This window comes from Sardina pilchardus, chromosome 23 (genome assembly GCF_963854185.1).
Source record: "Sardina pilchardus chromosome 23, fSarPil1.1, whole genome shotgun sequence".
NCBI classification, from domain to species: Eukaryota; Metazoa; Chordata; class Actinopteri; order Clupeiformes; family Clupeidae; genus Sardina; species Sardina pilchardus.
In genome coordinates, this window is record NC_085016.1 from 5,299,172 (window position 1) to 5,322,238 (window position 23,067).

A 23,067-nucleotide genomic window follows, 5' to 3' on the forward strand; every position below is an offset into this window, starting at 1 on the left:
ACACACACAATGGGGCATGTCTAAAATCAGAGAGTAGTACTGGCTTGACTTGAATTCCACATAGCACCTTTAGGATTCTTCAGATCTTGATTAGTCTAACCAAAAACACACACACACACACACACACACACACACACACACACACAGAGAGAGTTCACTATGTGTCATTTCAATCCATCACCGATGCCAGCGGGAGAGAAGGACAGTCGTGATTCTCCTCCCTCAGCAGCTGCCTTTAAGAGAGAAGATGAAGCTGGTTACTCAGGACATGTGGACATGAGGAGAGAAATGGACTCAGCCTCTCAACGTTACTGTAAGAGGTCCTCTGGATGGTCGGCCACTACTCCCAATGCTGGAAAAAGACTCAGACATGAACATTATGACATGAACACATGCCCTTAAAGGCATCCATATGCACTGTAGTCTATGCACTAGTCTCTTTCTATGGAGAACCAACTTAGGAACTTCACTCTCCCCCGCCTGCTTTAAAATATTTGACATGTGTAGCCTATCTCAGTCAGCGTGACTGACAAAATGGACATGATCTGCCACCTGTTTTTATTGTGTATACAGGTATGTAAATGTGTACAGTCAATGTGTGTTATATAACCTATGTGTTTGGAAAGTGTGCGTGTTATTGGGCCCGATTTTGCCGGTCGCGCAATGAGCTTTCGCCACTTGCGCAACCTTTAATTACTATTCTCTGCGAGCGCATCCTTCATTTGTCCAGCGCAAATGTACGTTCTCTAAATGGGAGATGATATTGCGCCCTAACGGGCGTGTCAGTGAAGAGAAGAGGTGTGGTCCGGCGCAAAGCTCGCCAGTCGCTAATATATGGATGAAGAAAGTAAGTGCGCCACTGACCAGGAAAAACCTAGTCGGAAATCACTCGCGCATAGCTGAAAGGCTATTATATGAGCGCATGAGGCTTGGGGATATGGAAGAGTGCACAGTGCGCACTTCTTTCATCAGCAGGAGCGCGCGCAGCCCGAATATAATTAAATAATATTTGTCCGTTTCTCTGTTTTAGGTTCGTGTATTGGTCAGCAAAAAGTAGCATACATAGCATAACAACATCCACATGCAATAATACAACAATAACGTCTAACAGTGACCTGCTCATTTAGACAACATTACACAGCCCTATGGCTAAGTTACCTTCAGTTAGTTTTGTTCTAGCATACCTTTAACGTCTGGCATTAAACAGCTGTACAGTAGTGTTCTGGCAACTGTCTACCTTGTTATTGCTCATCTGGAATAACTTCTCTAGCTGCCTCCATCCTCCATCCTTTCTGTTTTGTTTGTTTAAAGAACTTGCGATATCCATGATGAGTAGGAGTTAGTGAATTAGCTTCACATTGTGTGCTGATAGCGGAGTAAAAGAAAACAACACGTAGCCTAGTTGCGAGCCTGCGTGCGTAATCTCTCCTGTTCAGACGAAATGTGTGCGCGTGGATATAGCTATATAGCGCATTAAGTTAATTTTGATAACGTATTGACTGACTTTTTCTTAAAATAGAAGATTGTAAATAGCCTGATGGCAGGCAGCTAATGGGATGCTGTGCATATTGGGTGGGTACGGCATGGCATGCCAATTTGGTGTGAATACACACACACACACACACACACACACACAAGGGAAATGTAATAATGATAATGATCAATAGTGAGAACTAGCTTCTGACTACAGCTGCGGCTGCTGCGTTCATTCTGAAATAATCTATTTAAGTCATAAGCTCCGAGAGACCGTAAGCAAGTGCCTAAAACCCCCCTTAGCTGTTCTAAAATCAGTGTAGCCTAAACTATGGACTAGAGTGACTTATTGCTTTTCTAAAATGGTAACTATACGTCGATGTATTCATAGATAATCATTCTTCCGCCAATACATATTTCTTCCATAGGAATGGTTGCCATGCAACATCGACACGCAGCCACTTTAACTTTTGTGCAAGTTGTGGTAGTGCATTAACGAAATGCGGTCAAGGTGTATGTTTGTGTTGGATTTTATAACAGCATCGAACGCGATTCAGCCAATCATCATCAAGGACCAGAACTATCCGTGTTAGAAAATAATATTCACACATCATGTACATTATTTTCACAATTTCCCAGCATAAAAGTTGGGAAGGCTTAGGAAGTTAGGAAGTCTCCATTACGCGCCGCCCATGCCTCACGCACGAGCAAGTCGGTCTCTTCTGGAGTAGACGCCCAGGTAACTCCGCCATGATAATACCAACAGACCATTGAACAATGCGCCAGGCTTTTAAAGGGAATGAGAGTGTAAAATCTAATTGGTTTGTAGCATGCTACGCCCAAAAGACACCCACGACTAATTAACTAAATTAAGACAACCCCCTTTCACTTTGCGCTGAGCGCAATGTTCACTTTTCAAGCTGTCATTATAGCCTTTTGCGCTAGGACCGCCCCCAAAGAAACTAGCGCGAGTGACTTGCGACAATGCCCAGTTGATCCTGATAATAGAGCCAAGTATCTTTGGTCACTTCAGGTGTTTCAAAGTTGAACTAAATTAATCAAAACACCCCACACACTAAAAGTGGAACTGCAAAGATGTGACTGTGTTCCTTGAGTGCAAGGATTAATGAATTTGATCTGAAATCAAATAAAGTATAGATCAACAGTGCATTTGTGGTGTGTCATTGCACTATATTGTTTTATAAGGACAATGTGCCCTCATTTTACTAAAGTGTGTGCTCATTTAACTATTGTATGTTCAATGTACAATAAACAGTGCATTTTCTAAATATACAGTATCTTACAAAGGTAACAGCCCTATTTCTATAAATATTTTATTAGATATTTTCATGGGATAACACTGATGAAATGACACTTTGCTATAATTTAAAGTAGTCAGGGTACAGCAGTGTAAATGTAAAGTCCCCTCAAAAAATTCAACACACAGCCGTTAATGTCTAAACCGCTGGCAACAAACGTGAGTAGAATATATGCAGTGTTGCGGACTACTGATATGTATTCCGGATTACATATTTGAAATACAAATACATTGCTCTTTTTCAGGCCCATTGCCTCCTCTTCATCCTCCATTTATGTTCTCCATCTCCCTTTCTTTGTAACACCATCTCTATGCTTTTAAGAAGTGAACCAGAGGGTTTGATCACGTTTGTTTTAAGTAGGCCTATGTCCAAAATCATCACATCCTCCTGGGCAGTCGCTGATATTGTCAGATGGTCTATACAAGCCAGAATCCTTTTTCTGGACACTTTCAATGGCCTACTGAGGACAGGTTTCTTTGACTGATTAATTTTGCCACCAGCACTCACATGCTAATTTGAAAACGCAGCACTCAGGTGTGCTAGTCTTGTTGCTTTTACAGTAGGCCTAGTTGTTCTTCAGAGTCAAAGTGTATGTACTTTATGCCGTCATTTTTATTTGTCTACAGATTTTATTTGTTTCATTGATTTCATACTGATTATGGTAAGAAATACTGCAAGAAATACTCAATCTGCAGCATCAGTGTTATGCAGTGCAAGAGCAAGTTTATGACCTACTGAATTTGTGTACATTTTACATGGCGGATTTCCTGTCGTATCATTCATTCGATTCAAGTCGATTAACAAATGCAGCGCAAACAGCGCAAACCAGTCAATGAACGTGACCGGGGAGAATGGACAGTAAAATACTTTGATTGATCTGTTTGCCGTTAATTGCTTTAACTGCAGGCAGCAGTTGCTATTCTTTAATAGGGTCTGACCTTTGGCACGGGGGTCCACCAGCCGGACGTGTGTGTCGCTGCTGCCCGACACCAACTGCCAGCACAGTGGAGAGTAGGACACACAGTTGAACACCTTACTGCCCGTCTGGGGTGGACAGCACCAGGGACAGAGAGTTAGAGAGGGAAGAGATAAAATAATGGGGGTGGAGAAGTTATCAAAGAGCAGAGAGGCTAAAAGAAAAGGGTAAGGTGTTCAACTGCATGTGTTTACTCTTTTGTTTTAGCCTGCTCCCTGGTCCAGGGAGAAAGAGTTAGAGAAGGAGGAGATAAAATACTGTATATGCATTATTAAAATAAATGGAGTGGAGAAGTTATCAAAGAGAAGAGAGGCTAAAACAAAAGAGTAAACACACACAGTTGAACACCTTACTGCCCATCTGGGGTGGACAGCAGGGTGAGACAGAGAGAGGATATCATGTGACTGCTGCACTGTACTGAGAGAGTTGGGGGAAGACTATCAAAGAAAGACAGGATAAAACAAAAGAAGAAACACATAGAAGAGGTCACAAGAAGCAGGAAGAAGATATTTGGAAAAGAGAAAAATCAGACAAACGATAGGAAGAGGAGAGGAAGAACTCAGACTGTTCCGCTCACTCTCACCAGGAGAGAAGAAGGGCTCAGAAGAGCCCAGGCTGTTTGTTCTCACCGGATTGCTCTTCTGACTGCCTGTCTCTGCGTCCCACATCTTGATGGTGTGATGATCCCATGATGCACTGCTGATCTCCTCGTTGTCCATCCACAGAACCGACGACACCGCCTCCGTGTGCCCCGACAGTGTCATCAGCGGCGTCTGAAGAGGAGTCTAACTCAGGGCATCAGCGGGGACGTAAAGACACAAGCACTCACTTCTAATTAACAGATGCATATCAGATCTCTACAGCTGTGGCCTACTGGTTAGGGTTTTGGACTTGTAACTGAAGGGTTGCCGGTTCAATCCCCGACGAGTTGGAAACGTATGGGTGGGGGAAGTGGCTGAGCCGTGTTCTCCTATGGTCACATCCACAGCTGAAGTGCCCTTGAGCACCTCACCCCTCACTGCTCCCCGAGCGCCGCTGTAGCAAGGCAGCTCATTGCTCTGGGTTAGTATGTGCTTCACCTCACTGTGTGTTCACTAATTCATGGATGGGATAAATGCAGAGACCAAATTCCTTTCGAGAAACCTGATTTACATTATACATCAGGGCTCTATCAAACATTGCATGGTTTTCTTTAAATTAAGGCAAATACTACATTTGAGCCATTGGATATAGCTGTTATGGGTTAAATTATAGGCAACAAAGCCAAACAGCTCGAAGGGATATTGTTCTTCATTTAATCAACTTCACTGAGAGACGAGCTGAGTCCTATGGGAAGAGTGCATATAGATTTGTGGCCACTAGAGGGACAGAGGACACTTTTGGTGTGTGTGTGTGTGTGTGTGTGTGTGTGTGTGTGTGATGTTCAGGAGGTCACTTCTCACCCGTGTCAAACCCAGTTTGTCTGTCTTCTGTTTCTTCTGGAGTTTCACTGTGAAGGAAATACAATTCCCATGAGGCACGGTTCAACAGCATAAATTCCCATAAAGCATGATTCAACAGCACACAAATCCCAGTCTGTATGCGTGATGACAGAATATGTGAGTGGGTGTATCCGTCCTCAGGTAACCGCTTACAGCGCTGACATAAACCCATGTGTGCTGGACTTCATACAATCTATTTTCCATGAATTGTCAGCTCTGTAAGCGGCTACCTGGAGAGGACCGCATCCATTATGTGAAGGTATGGTTTCTGGAAGTCATAGGCCTACCTGCTTGACCATCTATCCCAGGATCCACTACAGAGGGCAGACAGACAGACACACAGCTGCTTAATCAACACATCAGCCACCAGAAATGAATCTGACTATAGTTGACATTGGTAAGATTTTCCTTGGTCACCGCTATAGTCTGAGATACAAATAAAAAATCAAGTTGACAGCACAGCAGTAGCAGTGGGAGCAATAACTGTACTGTACTGTTGCTGGTGGCCTGTGGACTGTCCCGGGACACCCAAGCACTGTCCCGAGACACTAGACACTGTCCCGGGACACCTAAGCACTGTCCCGAGACACTAGACACTGTCCCGGGACACCTAAGCACTGTCCCGGGACACCCAGACATTGTCCCGGGACACCCAACTGTCCCGAGACAGTGGCCCCACATGGCATCAATCAGTATTTAGTCTGCAAATACAACAGACTTTATTAACGCCAAGCCAATATTTTAGGTCCCTATAACAAATGCACATGAAAACATTAAACATAAAACGTGTGATAGCAGATTTTGGTCATTTCCTTTCGACTAAATGTGGTTATATAGAGGAGAGCATGTGAAACCAGGATGAAGATGAGGCTGATGAAGTGGAAGAGTGAACTGGATGGAGAGAGGGATCTGACAAGACGAGCAGGATGCAAGGGCTGAAATAAAGGAAGAGGAGGCAGGACCTGAAGAAGAGCAGTGTGTGGAGGGTGGGTGGAGTGGATCAGAGAGTAGAGGATGGTGTGGATGTGATCATCATGGAGCTCATAAGTTGTTCCATCAGTGCAGACAACACAACGCAGGTCACCTGGAGAAAGACTGCTCCCTCACCTGGACCTGGAGAAAGACTGCTCCCTCACCTGGACATGGAGAAGGACTGCTCCCTCACCTGGACCTGGAGAAAGACTGCTCCGTCACCTGGACATGGAGAAGGACTGCTCCCTCACCTGGACCTGGAGAAAGACTGCTCCGTCACCTGGACATGGAGAAGGACTGCTCCCTCACCTGGACATGGAGAAGGACTGCTCCCTCACCTGGACTGAAATGCTGGAAGAGCACAATGGGCCGCAGCATCATGATGTAGAATCCTTGTGAGGATTAGAATCCTTTGGAACAGCTCCGTTCCAGTTCAAATGCTTTCATTAATATGTGATATGATATATATAATATTGATATGATATATATGATATTGAGCTGTATTGAGATAAAATGTGCGCTTGTTTCACTAGATGGTGCGTACATTTTAGTATTGTGCGCCAATTGCACTATGGTATTAGCCTAGAAATCTAGACGCACCCTAGCGGCCAAAAATATTTTTGCCTAGCGGGATGGTCTAGGGTCGCACCGTTGAGGACAAGCCTGCGCCAGGCTCGAGTTCAGCCGAGCCAATCAGAACGCTCTATCTGTGTACGGAGTCCTTGAGCCCGAAGGCATCACGCAATAAACAAATCAGAAGCAACGAAAGGTATGTCTTGGCATCTAACTTATCTTTCACACACAACAGCGCCGACTCCAATAAATATAGATTTAAAACGTTCTCCTGCTTGCTAGATTTTCTTCACTGTTGATTCGCTGTTTCTCTTTGAGTTTCCAAGTTAACGTTAAGGCTGCTACGTCTATCATTGTCCTATACTTGTTGCAGAGCTGTGTAACATCTATTTGCCTCTGTCTTGGTAAGTTCACACTTGAAAAAGCGACTCTAATCGGAGCTGCCAAGTGTCACGTTTGAGTGTGACAGACAGTCAAAAAAATGTTCGACGAACGCATCTCACTGTCACTAGCAATTTTCTGAAACTTGGCAGCCCTGTTGCCGTTTTGCCGACCGGCTACGATTGGTCACAAATGCTGGCCTATTACGTGCAGAGGCAGTTTGAAAGACAACTGTTCATCCCACCCACAGGCTTCAACTCTGTGAATGGTCCGACCCCAACCTATACATTTCAGTGTAGTTCGGCTTGCCAGGCTACTATGGTATGCTTTTTTTAGTACATTTGCATATCTGGCCACGCATAACTGTTATTTATTCATTCATTCATTCATTCATTCATTCATTCATTCATTTATTCATTTATTCATTTATTTATGTTTTGCACACACACACACACACACACACACACACACACACACACGTGCCACAGAGCTTAGCAGGGCACCATGTGCCACTTGTACACAGTGGACGGTAGCGTGTCTACAGCGCCCTCTGCTGGGAGCCGCAGTTACTGAATGCTGACGATCTTGACTGGTCTTGGATGGTGTAGAAAACGCGACACCTACAGTACAGTCAAGTAAAATGCTTGCACACTGCACAGCCATTGTCATGTTCACCTTTGTACACAATGGAAAATAACCACTTGGGGGTTTATTGCCTCAATGTATAGGGGGCTTACTATCAGTGTAAGGCACAAAAGGCACAAAATTAACCCTTTCATGCACGCATTATGAAAAAAAGTGTCTAGATTTTTTTAGTATTGATTTTATTACTCTATATGAGCCCAATACTGAAAATCAGTTGGAATTTTTTAAAAATATGCTTTTATATAGAAGTTATGTTATTGTCCACGTATGTGGACAGTGCGCAACAAAGGGGTAAAAAAGGATAAAATGTAATGACAGAAAATGTGGAAACTATGGCCCTCTACTTCCTCCATACTACCCACCCAGCCCTCTGCTACCCCCATACTACCCACCCACCTCTCTACTACCTCCATACTACCCGCCCAACCCCTCTACTACCCCCATTATTGCTCACCGACCCTCACCCACCCCTCTACTACCCCCATATTACCCACCTCTACTACCACCACTACCCAACCACCCCTCTACTACATCCATACTACCCACCCCTCTACTACTAATCCACCCACACCTCTAGTACTCTCATACCCACCCCTCTACTACCCACCCAACCCTCTACTACCCCCATATTACCATACCACCTTGGCATTACCACATGTAATTAGGTCATTATTTATAAATATGTTTACCAAATATTTGTTTCTTTGTAATTTAAAGCAATTAAAATCATATTTGAAAAAAAAAAAAAAAAAAGTCCTAGTTACAAAATCTAATTTTTGGCCATTTAACTCCTCTGTTGCGCAACGTCCACATACGTGGACAGTTGCTTTTTAGGGTCTACAAACTCTATTTTACATCCGATTTAATTTCTGAAAACATAGAGTTGTTCAACACACTCTCCTGTACAGCATAATATTTTTTTTACATGATTTTGCCTTCTTGAGTACTAGCTTTTTACAGATATGCCTGGAGCATTCAGCATATGGCCATTATACTGTCACTCATGTTGAATTGATGATGTCATCAAGCAGTCAATATGTAAGGGATAATGTATAGAACGCCGGTCATTATCGGAAAATAATTCCCGACAGGACGGACAGAACCCCGACGCGCAGCGAAGGGGTTTTGCTTCGTACTGAAGGGAATTATTTTCAGATAATGACCGGCGTTCTATACATTATCGCGCTTATTATATGGCTACTTGCCAAAACGAGAAAATCAACTTATCTCAATGTGTCTTTAGCAATGACTTGGCTACCGTTTCGTGGCTTCCGCAACAACAACTAGCGGAGTGAACCCGTTGCCATTGGCAGCGGTCATTATACCTTCGGAGCGGTCAATATGCAGATATAACGGACCGGTAGAACGTTGAGAGGCCCATTCAAAGTGAATGGGAGCTCCCTCAACATTCTAGAGAGCCATATAATAATCCAAATATAAGATGATACGTAAGGGATAATGTATAGAACGCCGGTCATTATCGGAAAATAATTCCCGACAGGATGAACTGAACCCCGACGCGCAGCGGAGGGGTTTTGCTTCGTCCTGAAGGGAATTATTTTCAGATAATGACCGGCGTTCTATACATTATCGCGCTTATTATACGGCTACTTGCCAAAACGAGAAAATAAACTTATCTCAATGTGTCTTTAGCAATGACTTGGCTTGGCTACCGTTTCGTGGCTTCCGCAACAACTAGCGGAGTGAACCCGTTGCCATTGGCAGCGGTCATTATACCTTCGGAGCGGTCATTATGCAAATATAACGGACCGGTAGAACGTTGAGAGGCCCATTCAAAGTGAATGGGAGCTCCCTCAACATTCTAGAGAGCCGTATAATAAATATTGTTAATATATTGCCAAGGACCTACTAAAACTGTCCTGAAGTGGATTGGTGTATATCAACATGATAAATAAGTAGAAAACAGAGTTAAAGTTACTGTCCACGCATGTGGACGTTGCGCATGAAAGGGTTAACCTATTTGAAATCATGTTGGTTTGTTTATCTATTTATCTTATCTATATCTAAAAAACATTGATTGAAAGATAACAATTTGGTTCATGGCAATTAGTCATGTACAACTCTGAAACGTACTGGAAGGAGGAGCAATGCATTAGTATAAGGTTGACGTACTGTATTGTAGTAGTCAGGCAGCCATGGGGTCAGACCTGGTTTTGTCGGTTAAAGTTTTTTTTGTTGCAGAATCTAGTAGACTAGGGGTACCTCTTTAAGATTTAAGAGGGTGCCCGGTGATATCCCTTGGGCAATTTCGTATATTAAGCCTTTCTTGTCCAATGTGTTGAATATAAGGCGGATATACTACAGGTGAATAGGGTAAAAAAAGTAACAAGCAGAGTAACAAGCAGATATCACTAGCAGATTCTACAAACAAACAAAAAAAACTTTAACCGACAAAACCAGGTTCACCTAAATTATGGCATTTGGCTGCTGGACTATAGGGTTTGTTATTGTTCCTTAATCCTGCCGGTCACAATTGTGACCAAAAAAAAAACCCAATTTGCTCCTGTGCCATTAAACATGTTATTGTATGAACTATCAAGATACATGATTTTGATATTTTCTTGTCTGTGAAAAATTTGAGATTAAATGGGTTTTTGAGTACGTTGTATAATCACATGTCATCAGGTCTTGATTGATCAGGTCCTTATGAACCTGCAATGAGGCTGAAGCTCAATAAACTAAACTAAACTTAATTTCCTTCGATATGATTGAATTTAAGTGTGTTTGTTTTGTGCAGTGGAATGCAGTCTTTTTGTAGCCATAATAGTGACACGCAAGTTGAGTGGTGCAGAGCTTCCTTGCAAGCATCAATTCTTCCTTTGGTGTCTTTTTTGCTTTGCTGTGCAGTTGATTTAAAAATAGCAGGTATCATTTTAGAATAGCAGTGTTGTGGATCTGCACGATGCCTTGGCTTCGGTATAAATAGCTTTTCCTTTACACTGGCATTCCCATTCCCAGTCACGAAACACAAACCTATTTGAGCACACACACACACACACACACGTGCGTGGATGTGAAGAGAAAGGGAAGGGTACGGATGAAACCTCTTTGAGCACACACACACACACACACACACACACACACACACACACACACACACACACACACACACACACACACACGTGCGTGGATGTGAAGAGAAAGGGAAGGGTGTGGATGAAACTGCATGAAAACGTACTGCTACTGCCAGGGGCGTAATTTATGGAGGGGGAGGGGGGGGGGGGGGGTAAAAACCAAACCCAGTAATCAAAACCAGCCAATATACAACCCCCCCCCCCCCCCCCCCCCCCCCCCCTCCATCAGAGCAGCACTGAGCAGGTTCTGTTGGTTCCAGTTCAGTTACATACTCCATATGTTGTGGACCGACCTGTTCGCCCCTGTAGGCTGCTCTTTGCTGTTTGGCCAGAACTAGATGGGCAGGAAGCAGTAGATTCACAGCACAGCACAGCACAGCACAGCACAGCACAGCACAGCACAGCGCACACACACACACACACACACACACACACACACACACACACACACACACACACACACACACACACACACACACACACACACACACACAGACACAGACACAAAGAGTCTCTGCTTCCAACCCTTTCCCCAATGCACACATTGTGATGATGTCCCCATTTATCATGTTGTTGCTGTTAGTTCAGAGGCCTGTTTTTGGCCGCAAACTGAGAGGACCCTTTATTGTTACTTTCTGATGACTATATGTGTCTGTATAAGACAGAAATAGCATGGGGACTGACAGGTGAACCTTTGCAGAGCACTCAATATACAATATACAGTAAGACAAAGAATTTGCCCCACGGGCGGGGGCGGGGGTGGGCAAATAAAGGCATTGATATAGGCCTACAGGTACTGTATGACAAAAAACACACCTACAACTAGAAAAGCACTCAGAGAGCACAGACCTCCGCCAAGCGAAAACATAACCGCCTCCTGGATCCAGACAGTGATACGGATCACTCCCAAAAGTTAACCTCCCTGAAAATGTCATCGAAATCCATCCATAACTTTTTGAGTTATCTTGCGAACAAACAAACAAACAAACAAACAAACAAACAGACAGACAGACAGACAGACAGACAAATAAATAATCCCCCGATGAAAACATAACCTCCTTGGCGGAGGTCATTATCATTAATGCACAGTGCTTATATTTTGCTTGTTCTGATTTGCTTTCATTTTCTATTTTTTTTAGCCATATTTTCTGTACAGCACTTTGGTCAGTGGAGCTGTTTTAAATGTGCTCTATAAACTAAATGTACTTACTTACTTACTTTACACAGTGTATTATGCATGGGTAGCAGTCATGAGGAAGGTGGGAAATGTCAAAACCCATGTTAGTTCACATCTTGAGAGTATATGCTTACAGAAAATATATGGTTTTCAACACTATCTGACAAACCCTGTTCTGGAGTCCGTTTCCCAAAAGCATAGTTGCTAACTGCAATAACATCGACCGTGGTAAGTGTGACTACCAAATGTGAGTCCGTATAGATTTGCGTTTGAGTTACGCATGCACCAACACTTAAACTTTATATTGTCAAATACTTGTTACCGACAGTATTCCGTGAACACGATCAACTGAGCTCCGTGTTAAAATTGGCCGGATTTGTCCTTTAAGCCATTTCAGCAACTTCAGACTAGCTCATCTCAGTAACTACTTTGGACTTGGGGCAGTACTATTCAGTTCACATTATGAACTGACGAACAATTCTGCATTCTGTTCTTCTGGGGGTAACTTGGATGTATTGTTGTAGCCTCTTTCTTGTAATATATGTACTGTATTCTTGGTCTTCGGTCATGCTTGAAGCTTGATATTGTGGCTACTGTATGTCTCAAGTTTGTCTGTTTGCATAATGTCCTTTATGTCCTGCATGTATTCATGTTTGTCTATTGATGCTATATGTCTGTCTGTACATGTATGTACTGTTTCCGTCCTCCAATCCTTAAATGAGTTACTCAGGGATGCAAAAAGAATTTCAGCACAAACTGACAAATAAAGTTGTATCGTATCGTATCGTATCGTATTCTATACGATTGGTGTCTTTACAGATATCAGTGAGTAGTGAGGCACCAATTGATTTGACTTGGAATGGCCCATAAAGAGCTTATATGGAACTGCAAGTAATGCTGCTCACACACCCCCAATGTTCAGCAGACGCGCGCGCACACACACACACACACACACACACACACACACAACGATGTCCACTGATGGGTGGGATTCCACTTTCTTTCAACTTTTTTTGTAATGGCCACAGGTTTTGCAGGACTCTCCAGTAATGTTACCCCAAGGGGTCCCAACCCACTCAAGCACACACACACACACACACACACACACACACACACACACACAGGGTCTCACCCTCTGACCCTCCCTACCTGGGAGGTATAAATATCCCTCCATTCCACCCTCCTCGCCATCACTGTTGACTTTGTCAGAGAAAGCAGCGCATCCTTCCACTTGCTCCAGGTAAGACACGCCAGCTCTTCTCTCTCTCTTATTCCCTCCCATTATTTATATTAAGACCTCCAGTTGTTAGTGTCATATTTTTTAGCTAAACAAAGAAAAAGCTGAAGTAATTTTATTTTGCAAGAGTCTTAGACTTAGACTTAGGATTGCCACTCTTTATTACTTTTATACTTTTAATTTTTACTTTTATGTTATCAATTTATCCTACTGCTGTCCTTTATTGTTATGGTGTGCAGCACTTCGGAAACCTTGCGTTTGTTTAAATTGCGCTATATAAAGTGGATTGGATTGGATCGGACTCTTCCTGGCAAAAACAGGGTTAAAGCAAAGGATAGCCTAGGCTACTGTCAAAAATCTTGGTGTCTTAATTGACAGTTATCTTCAACAGCCACATGAAAGCAATAACTACAGGCTAAATATGTTTTCTTGGCTATTACCTAAAACATATTACCAAACTTAGAGGTCTTATGTCAAAACATGATTCTCATTTCCTCAGGATTAACCAATGTGCTTCTCCTATTGTCTCACTTAGCAGGTGTTATCAGTGTATTTTCCTATGTTAGTAATGATGAATTCCTAATGTGTACATACTGAACTCATAATACCCAGGGGGCAAAACCCCCTTTGTTAGGGAAATCAGACATGGGCTGCTGTAAAAGGTTGTCATACAAAAATAAAATCTAGGGTGTCCCAGGATCACAACCTGGGTGGACAACCCGGTCAATAAGCTGCTGTTTGTGTGTTATCACCCTCTTTATGCCCCATTATAAGTCTATGGACGAATATATTATGGGGTGAATAGGGTAAAAATTTTAACAAATAGATATTCCCACAAACATTTCTCAGATGATTATTTACATTAAGGCAATACTTTTTTGTATTGCAAGTTTTCTGAAATACTTTATACATTTATGTAGATGAACCATTATCAAATGAAATATGCACGGATTTGCATACATATAGCCTTGGGCTTGGGGGGCTTAAAGTGCACCTCTATCAACCAAACAAACTTTTGGTGAAAGGTCCGACTATGCTGAATATAAAAATGAATGTTAACATGGGACAATTTTGGGTTACACTAACATAAAGCTACATGGGTGTACATTGAGAATCCATGCATTACAATGCAATGCAAATACTATAGAGAGATTCATTGTCAAATGTTGTGGAAGAAGGTGAGACTTGTCTCAGCACATATTAAATCATATCTACAGGGTTTAAGATCCTAGAAAATATATAGGTTAGGCTCAGCCTAGGCTGTTTCTTACTGTATTTACCCATAAGGTACAGGCCAAACTTTTCTATTGCGTACATTTAAGTGTATGATGCCTCATTTACATATTTGTGCATGATATTTAAAAAACTTGCAATACAAAAAACTATTGCCTTAATGTAAATAATCATCTGAGAATTTTTTGTGGGGATATCTATTTGTTAAAATTTTTACCCTATTCACCCCATAATATATTCGTCCATAGACTTATAATGGGGCATAAAAAGGGCGATAACACACAAACAGCAGCTTATTGACCGGGTTGGCCACCCAGGTTGTGATCCTGGGACACCCTAGATTTTATTTTTGCATGACAACCTTTTACAGCAGCCCATGTCTGTAAAACACCCTTTGCCCCCTGGGTATAATGAATTCATAAGGAAGAAGTGCTAAACTAACTCATAATTCCTAATGTTGACATACTACACGTGATGAATTAACAATGAACTAGAGATTATGTCAGTGTTACCATAGGTGAAAGCCTCAAAGATTTATGATTGTGGTCACACAACTTATTCAGGTCCAACACACCATCAAATAGACCAGTGTAGATGTTAGCTTAAATAAAGTTTTCAGATAGCTGACAGGCCAATTGCTCGCGTTTCCGGACATTGCATTTCATTGTAAGCCCAGCCAGACAGCTAGGTTATACCGTCACATATTTGTGACCGACGACAGTATGATCACGATCAACTGAGCTCCGTGTTAAGATTGGATTTCTTCTGGATTTCTCCTTTTTCAGACTAGCTCATCTCAGTACCAAGTACTTTGGCCTCGGGCAGTATTCAGTCAGAATGCAAACAATCCACATTATGGACTGGTGTTCTCTGTCCAGACATGTAGCACACCTGAGGAACTTATGTAGGTGAAAGTTTGGCCATCCACGCCCGAGGCAAAACTTCGCTGCCCAGTCTTTGATGAATAAGATTTTGGGTCTCCCTAACAAGTGTTTCATGGGTTAATTAGACCACTAACGAATAATAATTTTGTGTTTTGGGCAGGTGTGTGTGTGAATACAACATTGGCCGAGACATGTGTGCAATGGCTGGCTACGGACCCTTGGTGGCAGTGTTGAGCCTGTTCTGTCTGCTGTACTGCACAGGTATAGGTTTCTATACATTCTGACAACGTTACTGTTGTCGTGTTACAGATTTTTTTTTCCACATAAAATGTACTTGACAAATTATGACAACTAAATAAGCTCTTATTTAAGAGAAATTATGGCACCAGCCGTGGCGCAACTGGCTGGGGCACCTGCACCGTACGCTGGCGACCCGGGTTCGATTCCCGCCCCGTGGTCCTTTCCAGATCCCACCCCGACTCTCTCTCCCACTCACTTCCTGTCATTCTCTCTACTGTCCTGTCCAAATAAAGGCATAAAAAGCCCAAAAAATAATCTTAAAAAAAAAAAAAAAAAAAAAGAGAAATTATGGCACCAGCCGTGGTGTGACTGGCTGGGGCACCACATGCCGGCGACCCGGGTTCGATTCCCGCCCCGTGGTCCTTTCCGCATCCCACCCCAACTCTCTCTCCCACTTACTTCCTGCCTCTCTCTCTACCATCCCATCCAATTAAAGGCATAAAAAGCCCCAAAAAATATACTTAGGAAAAAAAAAAGAGAGAAATTATTCAAAAATAATCTCACTCTTTCTCTCTTTCCTTTAGAGGCCAATACACCATTGTGTGATCAATATTCAACAAACGGCACAATGGAATTGGGAGACTTCGTCTCCTTGCTCCAGGAGAAGTTCCCGCAGGTGACGCAGGTATGTGTCTGTGTGTGTGTGTGTGTGTGTGTGTGTGTGTGTATGTGTATTTGTGTTTCTGGCGAATTGGAAATTGGAAACGCTTTGAACTTGACCTAATAGAATTTCCCACATTGTTCTGTAGTGTGTGTGTGTGTGTGTGTGTGTGTGTGTGTGTGTGTGTGTGTGTGTGTGTGTATCCACCAGTTTAGCCATGGTGGTGTATACCCATCTCAATCCTTTATGACTAGTAGTAGGTTTATGTTTTCCGATTGAGATGAACCAATCAGCCCGAGGATTCTAAAACTCTAATTCTGTCCTGCTCTACAGAACAACATAGAGACAGCAGAGTTGTTTGAAAATAGCGACGTGGATGGAGACGGGAGTCTGAATATGGTGGAGTGTACAAACATGATTAACAAGTTCACATCTGCTTAACTAAATTAAGATTAAGCACATACTGTAGAGTCAACCGTGAAGTGTAGTACATTAGTCAATAACCCATCTTATACAAATAGTTTGTTATTGTCCAAAATATTGTACCTGAGACATTGTTAAAGGATTTAAATAAAGGACATACTAACATGGTCTAATTTTTCTGCTATTTAATGCTATTTGTTTCTATTTTTTATTTTTTTAGTTAACTCTTACCACAGGTATTTGATGTGTTGTTTTACGGTTTAATTTCAGATAAATCAAACAAACAGATAAAAAGATAAAGTGCATTCATCAATATGCATTCATTCAATAACAGTGTGGATAATCTTAAATAAGCTTATAGTTCAATGTCCAGTTCTTACTCAGTTCGTCGTATTCAATCAAAGTTCGTTTAAAACCGTTTTGGTGATTCAGTCGTGCCGTTGCAGTATTGTTAAAGTCTCTCGAAAGTGAAACCCTGCAGTCAGCTCCTAACAATCCTTTTTCCATTTGTCGTTCTTGCAACAAAATGTTACACACATGCAGCGATTGAACTACTTTTTCAGGTTCACAACAACACACTGATGTGCTTTACATAAAACACTGCAATGTTTACTATCTGTCAATGTCAATGTCAATGTCAATTTATTTATATAGCACTTTAAAAAACAACCACAGTTGACCAAAGTGCTGTAAAACAAACAGTCAGACAAACAACATATATGGCTCTGGGTAGGCCTACATAAGACAACAGAGGCTAGACGGAGCGGCGTAGTCGCCAGCGTGCCCACCAAGCGTGACACCAAGACAAACAAACAAATTTAAAAAATAACAAATCGCTATAAGATAATGCCGTACGGAGCGGCTTACTAGCCAGCGTACCCGTGGCACAAGACATACAAAGACAGATATCAAACAAAAATCAACAAATAATAAAAACAACACAGACAAACACTCAAAAGACAGAGTTGGCACAAGACAAAAGATGCCGGACGGAGTGGCGTAATCGCCAGCGTACCCGTGACACCAAGACATACAAGACAGACAAACAAATAGACAACTTGCACAAGACTATCGAAAATAGCGTAAATAAAGAGTGAAAACATTAATCTAAACAAATAAGTACAAAAAATGAACAGAATAAAACATAAAATTACGAAAATTACATAAAAACAAACAAAAACATGATGCCAGACGTAACCGTCTGTATCTCAGATAGTTTTAGTGGAACTCAAAAAAAGAAATGTAATGTCACTCTATGATGCTCCTTTGGACAATTCTTCAATCAGTAATCATTCATTATCCATAAGAGATACCATCTCTCTTCTGCCTTGCTATTTGCATGCATGGATCTAAGGCACATTTGAAGAAAGTACTGTATTGCCTATTTGATGTAAAAGACTGTACAAAAGGTGACAAGTGAGGTGCCTATTTCAATGACAAATGACAAGTTAAATGTATGAATTTATGCTTACTGTAGATCTTACATGCCAGTGACAGTTACTTCTTGGAATTAATGGCCACCAATGGCTACAACAGACATGACGGGTCCCATGTTCAACTACGTTGTTGGTGCTTCATTTAAGTGCTGGGACCCTCAGCAAGGTGTGATGCTCTTTTGGACAATATTCTGTGTTTTGGCTATATTGTACACTGGGCAATCTCTGTGTCCAGAGATGTTACACACACACACACACACACACACACACACACACATTCTCACACACAAGCAATCATGCAGTATATATACATAGAAATAGTACCTAATGACCAGCAATTGTGCAATAGTGTAGGCTACTGTTTCTATGAAATCGTACACTATTGCACAATTGGTCATTTGTGATTCCCTGAAAATAATGTCCATGTCTAAGTCTGACTGAGAGCATTCAGAAGACTTCTTAATATTGAGTCCATCTCTTGCCTCACATCCACACGTCCTGAGCAACCAGCTTCATCTTCTCCCTTAAAGACAGCTGCTGGGAGAGCAATCAGCTTCATCTTCTCTCTCTCTTTGCCCACGTCCACATGTCCTGAGCAACCGGCTTCTTCAAGACAGCTGCTGGTGGAACTGTCCTTCTCTCCTGCTGGCATCTGTGATGGATTGAAATGAACACAAAGTAAATCTGAATGGTTTTATGAAAGTATGATGTGTTGCCACATCGAAGCAAGTCACATTTCTTATGTCTCATTCCATCGAACTACAGATCCGCTACCCGATCCGGTAAACTTACATAGTGCTGTTATAGGGCTGCGAAGCGAATGCAGAAGTGCCGTTCACCCTGTTACGAGATGATGAACCACTGACATGACTGATGACATAATGTCCATGTCTGAGCCTTTTTCCAGCATTGAGAGCAGTGGCTGACCGTCCAGACGACCTCTTAACCTTGAGAGGCTGAGTCCACCTCCATCCTCATGACCTCACGTCTTAAAGGCAGCTGCTGAGGGGGGAGAATCACGACTGTCCTTCTCTCCCGCTGACATCTGTGATGGATTGAGATGAACACACACATGGTTATGGTTATTGTTATTTAGCAGACGCCTTTGTCCAAAGCGACAACAAATAAATAACAACACAAATTAAATTGAACCAAGAAGCTCCATCTAAATGGCTGAGTGCATCCTGCTTCTGTTTTTGGCTGTCCACTCTACCAAGATCAAGAGTTCTGTCGGGAGCATTCCGTTCGCACATAGACTCTGAGCCTACACATATTGTGCTATGCAAATATGTAAGAATTCTCAATGATCCCCATTAAATGTCCTTCAAATATAGATTAATCTAAACAAAAGCATAAATGATTATGTTTTCTATAGTCAGAAGATCAGAACAGGTTAGAAAACCCAGCAAGGAGAGCAAGGGCCGACACATGAAATAAAACACATTTATTCCTTGACCCTCAACCCCTCCGCCAAGTTTCATGGAGTGTAGTACACAGTGTAATTCATAGTGTAAACGTACTGACAGCGGGTAAACAAACAAACAGCAGTGGGCAGGGGGACCAACAGGAATGAATGCTACATACACACATTCCCATAGTCCCCCTTACAGAACCCGACCGCAACAAAACGTTCAAAGTGTTGACATATTTGTCAGTCTCCCGGTTTTAGGTTCGTGCATTGGTCAGCAAAAAAGTAGCCAAGTACTATGTGCATTTTAACTGTCCAATCTTTTCTTATCTCCAAATTGTAATAGGTTTGTTTAATTTCTCCACTCAATGAAATTAGTAGCCTAACGGCTGCTAAAAATATAGTGACACGGGGACATGATTGCTTTGCATAATCCTTTGTCACTAATAATACTTTTTTTTAACAGTTTTTTTTACGATTGTTTACACACTAAAATTACTTTTTTCACACAATTAGCTAAATTTTACTCCAAGGAGCAAAGCACCTCCACAGATTGGCACAACATTACAAACAATGTTTGCTTCACCCTTTTTGCAAAACTTTACACACAGTGATTTGTAAAATTCTACACACATTTCCACACCTTAGACACAGATAAGGATTGTGAGGTTACTTCCTTGTCATTACAAAGCCCCGGATTGCCAATGACTACACTAATGAACAAATTGGATAATCACATCCACCAGATGTGTAAGCACACATGTGCAAAATTGAAAACGCAGCACTCAGGTATGCTACAGTATACAGTCTTGTTGCTTTTGCAGTAGTTGCTCTTCAGAGTCAAAGTGTATGTACTTTATGCAGTAGTTTTTGTTTGTCTTCATATTTTATTTGTTCAGTTGATTTCATTGTTGGTTGATTACTGTAACTGATTATGGTTAGAAATACTTTAAGTATTGAAAGAAATACTTGAAATATTCAGTCTACAGCAGTCTTCAGTGTTGTACAGTGCAAGTGCAAGTTTATAGACCTATTATGTACACTTTCCATATGTCGAACTAATCATGAAGAATGTTGTGGGTTTGTCACTATTTTTTGGACATCTAAATGATCCCATAACAATGTCTGGGCAAAGATCTAGCACATGCTATTTCCTAATTTTTCTTTTTACAAATGTGTTTTGCATTTATCACTGCAGTGTGAAACTGGCTGCAATAGAGTCGGATCATTGAGGACTGTGTTTGTTAAATGACAACTAGCATTATTACAAATATGTGTATATGTTTTGACTGAAGTGTTTCATTTTGCAAAGAATTTCATTTTGCAAAGAAGGAATTATGCAAACTGAGTGTGGCGTTTGGATAGCTGTGCTTAAATTTTGTTAAACAGAACTCGGTTTTAAAAATTGTGTGTAAGCAATTGAAAAAAACTGTAATCAGGTAAATAGGTTATGTTTCCCTATCTTATTGCTTATTTGTTTCCGCGGTCAGGCTTACCTTTAAATATTCTGTACAGTATTCCATCGTGTGGAAGTTTGACAGAGTACACATACTGTCACTTCGTTTAAGGTTCAGGCAGTCCATCTCAATATAATCATCCGCAGACACTTACATGCGGCATGCCAATTAATGTCCAAACAGATTTCCAGAAATGGCAGATTTTGGAAAGCGGTCTTTAGTGCCAGGACTGTGTAGGCCTATCTTACCTCCACCACAAAACCGCATGCATATATACTCTCTGAGGCGCTGAGTTAAGGTAGGAAGTGCAATGTCACTATCCTGTCGCAGGCTTTATAGGACCAATAATAGGCGTGAGGTGTTTCCCCCTTGAGGTATTTGGCAATGTTCCAGCTTTCACGCCCTCTAAGCGTAAACACACTTAACCCTTACGGTGAGTGCAGGCGGAGAGGCTTGACATCAGGCTACTCACGTCAAGTAAACATTGAAACGTACGACTAACGTTTTAGAAATGGTATATCGGCTGCAATTGGGGTATCTACTGGTGGTAAAACACTAAGGCTACTTAAGTCATTAAAATCAATTTCCAAAAGATGATTTTATATTCCTCTTTTTAGTCAACTTTAGGATGGTTGCCAACAATTTCAACCATGACTGTATGTATATTCTTGTTTGTGGTTCCCTGAGGGTGGAACAAGCTGCTACATGCTACCAAAGCAGGGCTACAATGTCCACTATGTTTCCTCCTGATATGTTTAATGTGGTTTACCAAGGCCTAAGTCTGATCAAATTACCTGATGTTCAGTCACTAAAGTCCACCACTCCCCTTCCACTCTTAAACTCACAGAAGGATCCAGTGCAGTTTGGATCTCACCCAGTCACCCATAATGAGCATAACTCGCTGGTGAAATATGCAGAGAATTGATGGCCAGTTGGTCAAAAAGCCTGTCTTCTACAGGGCATTGAAAGTGTCCAGACTCCAGACTAATGGTTCTGGCTTGTATTTCGGACAATATCAGACATTGTCCAGGAGGATGTGATCAGTTTTGTCCTACGACGTCTGCCTTTTGTCCCATTGCTGATGGCCTCATGGTGGTCCTGAATGTTATTTGAAAATATATGGGCATGAATGTATGTTGCCTTTAACTAAACCCTCGTCATGCTTCTTGACCCTTATACCAGAGCAGTTTTCTGCCTTTATGGCCATAGATTCATTCAACAAGTGAGTAACTGCGTAATATGGTGAATACATTAGTAAGCCTAAAAGCTGCTTATACTCTAAGCAACTAACAGTATGGGAGTTTACACTTATCGCTTTAGATTGTTAGATTGATCATTATTATCACAAGGCACACTGTGTTGTAGTGCATCAATTCTCTATGACGGAGGAAAGGGACACAGAGAGATGCCAGGTGAATTGGCTCGTCTGAGTCCAAAAGGTAAAACGCACTTCCACTCATGTCCAGGAGGAGGCAGCAGAGGAGAGTGTGGAAATGAAGGAGAAGAGAAAAGGATGGAGAGAATAGAGGGAGGGGTCTACCAAGAGGAGGAGGAGACAGGGACTGAAAAGGAGGTGGAGAACACGAGGGCTTAAATGGAGGAGGAAGAGGAAGCAGGGCATGAAAAAGAATACGTAATCCGGAATACATGTCAGTTACCCCGCAACACTGATCCTATACTCATGTTTGTTGCCAGTGGTTTAGATATTAAAGGTATACTATGCAGGATTGGTGATTTCATCGCCGGTTTCGCTTTCACTTTTCGTTTTCGCTCGTTTTATGCTTGCATATGTCTCTGCAGAGCTTCCCCTACAGCTTTAGCGTGTATTTTTTTTTACAAAACTCCTCAATCGGTCAGTCTGCCGTGCCTTTTCATGAGACTTTAAATGACACTTCCTGGAGTAGAGCATGGGTGCGTGCCCGAGGTCCCCTGAAGTTGCAAGCGTGGTTCTACCGCTACAGACAACTAGGGCGGCCGAAAGAAACACCGTTCGACC

The 23,067-nt window shown here is 42.0% G+C and overlaps 2 long non-coding RNA genes across 2 annotated transcripts; one reads left to right on the forward strand and one right to left on the reverse strand.

Annotated features, from left to right (window-relative positions):
* The first annotated feature begins 6,954 nt into the window (after positions 1 to 6,954).
* On the forward strand, positions 6,955 to 16,371 carry LOC134070759 (uncharacterized). The gene is made up of 3 exons (XR_009936982.1): positions 6,955 to 6,990; positions 15,607 to 15,707; positions 16,271 to 16,371. It is a non-coding gene; the product is annotated as an uncharacterized LOC134070759 (long non-coding RNA).
* A 1,130-nt stretch (positions 16,372 to 17,501) lies between these two features.
* On the reverse strand, positions 17,502 to 21,241 carry LOC134071589 (uncharacterized). The gene is made up of 3 exons (XR_009937090.1): positions 21,111 to 21,241; positions 18,999 to 19,251; positions 17,502 to 18,858 (listed from the first exon to the last, which is right to left on the reverse strand). It is a non-coding gene; the product is annotated as an uncharacterized LOC134071589 (long non-coding RNA).
* Positions 21,242 to 23,067: the final 1,826 nt, after the last annotated feature.